Source organism: Oncorhynchus clarkii, chromosome 9 (genome assembly GCF_045791955.1).
Source record: "Oncorhynchus clarkii lewisi isolate Uvic-CL-2024 chromosome 9, UVic_Ocla_1.0, whole genome shotgun sequence".
Taxonomy (NCBI): Eukaryota; Metazoa; Chordata; class Actinopteri; order Salmoniformes; family Salmonidae; genus Oncorhynchus; species Oncorhynchus clarkii.
The window spans coordinates 10,401,594-10,404,093 of NC_092155.1; the positions used below are offsets into that span (position 1 = coordinate 10,401,594).

A 2,500-nucleotide genomic window follows, 5' to 3' on the forward strand; every position below is an offset into this window, starting at 1 on the left:
TGGAATCTGACTTTGTGGCTGTGGAATCTGACTTTGTGGCTGTGGAATCTGACTTTGTGGCTGTGGAATCTGACTTTGTGTCAGGAAACCGTGTCAGTGTCTTGTGCTTGTGGGCGGTTTCTCTTCTTTCTTTACGTTACATTCATTTGACGTCACAGGATAGGGTTATTCACTTCCACAACTTTCACACTAGTACGGTTGAAGGAAATTTAGATACACCCAGACAAAGTGCCCTTTGACCTTTTAGGGTTTGACAGGAAGCTGTGAATCTGTGAGGAGGACATAAGTCTGCCCTCTCTCATCCTGTGTGTGTCAGAGGGGGGTCAAGGGTGACCTATCGTTTTAATCTGATGTAAGCAGACCTCAGATCAACCAAAACACACAGCTAAGATAAAGTCTGGTGTTGTCCCAGGATTACACACACACACACACACACACACACACACACAGACACACACACACACACACACACACACACACACACACACACACACACACACACACACACACACACACACACACACACACACACACACACACACACACTCTCACTCTCACTCTCTCACACACACACACACACACACACACACACACACTCACACTCACACTCACACTCACACTCACACTCTCACACACACACACACACACTTTAGTGCCCCACCCTGGCAGTTTGCCTGTCTCAGCAGAACTAATGGCAGTAGTGTTTCCACCCAGAAGCCAGTCTATCACAGACTCACCCAGGGTTTGGATGGTAAAGAGGGACTTTCCCCTGGCCTGGTTCTCACATTGACTCCTGTCCATGTCGCACTGCCTCCGTGTGGTCAGGGTGAGAACTGGACCAAAGAAAGATGACTTTAGTGACATGATATATTTACCAATGAATAGATATGGGAGCAGTCAGCCTAGTACAACAGGACACATAACTGTGACCCATCTCAACTACTAGAGTCTTCCTTAGGCAGCGTTGTCACAAACCCCCACTATATTGTCACTCCGGTAGATATGAAGGACATGGAAAGGCCTCGGTGTAAGTATGCACCAATGGGTTAAAGGGCAAATCTAGCAGTTTTCATCTCAATATCAAATCTACAGTGATTGTTTCCAATTTAAAATGGTTAAAAAATTAAACCAAAAATAGCTTTTTAGCAAAGGGCAATTTCTTAAACAATAATTTTGCTTGGACTGTCTGGGAGTGGTCTGAGTGGGGAGGTTTGGAACTCTCTTTCTTATTGGTCTATTAACTAATTTACTGCTTGGTGATGTCACCATAGAAGTCCAAAACTCTATCCCACCAAAACAGGATGACATTTCAGGAAGTCTTTCCAAACAGCTCTTACACTAAAAGGACATTATCATCATTTACACAATTTCACAGTATTATTCCAACCTCCTAGGGTGTAAATATTAAACACGGTAGAATCACATTTTTGACTGGACTGGGCCTTTAACATGAACATGAGAGTTGTTTCTGATGAATTAAACCAAATCCCAAGCTTTTAAAACTGTTATCAACATCTATATGTGTTCTGAGAGACGTTGGTCAGGACTGACTAGAATGGCTTCCTTGACGGTGCGAGAGCTGGAAGTGGTGTTGGAGGGCCAGTAGGAGGCAGTCTTTCCTCTGGTCTAAAAAATATCCCAATGCCCCTGGGCAGTGATTGGGGACATTGCCCTGTGTAGGGTGCAGTCTTTCGGATGGGACGTAAATGAGTGTCCTGACTGTGGTCTGTGGTCACTAAAGAGTAGGGGTGTTAACCCCGGTGGCCTGGCTAAATTCCCAATTTGGCCTTTATACCATCATGGCCACCTAATCATCATCAGCTTCCAATTGGCTCATTCATCCCCCTCCTCTCCCCTGTAACTATTCCCTAGGTTGTTGCTGTAAATGAGAAAGTGTTCTCAGTCAACTTACCTGGTAAAATAAGGTTTAAGTAAAATGTGTTTCACTCAGGAGGACATTCTCACCAGACTGTAGGGGATTATTTCTGTTGCTTTGCAACATAGTTGTTGTGATGGTGTGTTTGTCTCATTGTGGATTACTTAGCATGAGTTTCAACCTCCTCTCTGTCATCAACCCTCCACCTCCTCTCTATCATCAACTCTCCACTTCCTCTCTATCATCAACCCTCCACCTCCTCTCTGTCATCAACCCTCCACCTCCTCTCTGTCATCAACCCTCCACCTCCTCTCTATCATCAACCCTCCACCTCCTCTCTGTCATCAACCCTCCACCTCTCTGTCATCACCCCTCCACCTCCTCTCTGTCAGCAACCCTCCACCTCCTCTCTGTCATCAACCCTCCACTTCCTCTCTGTCATCAACCCTCCACCTTCTCTCTATCATCAACCCTCCACCTCCTCTCTGTCATCAACCCTCCACCTCCTCTCTGTCATCAACCCTCCACTTCCTCTCTGTCATCAACCCTCCATCTCCTCTCTATCATCAACCCTCCACCTCCTCTCTGTCATCAAACATCCACCTCCTCTCTATCATCAACTCT

The 2,500-nt window shown here is 45.8% G+C and overlaps 1 protein-coding gene across 1 annotated transcript in view; it reads left to right on the forward strand.

Annotated features, from left to right (window-relative positions):
• LOC139415875 (protein Shroom4-like) overlaps positions 1 to 2,500 on the forward strand; it is a 126,587-nt gene that overhangs the window by 39,442 nt on the left and 84,645 nt on the right. The window lies entirely within an intron of this gene.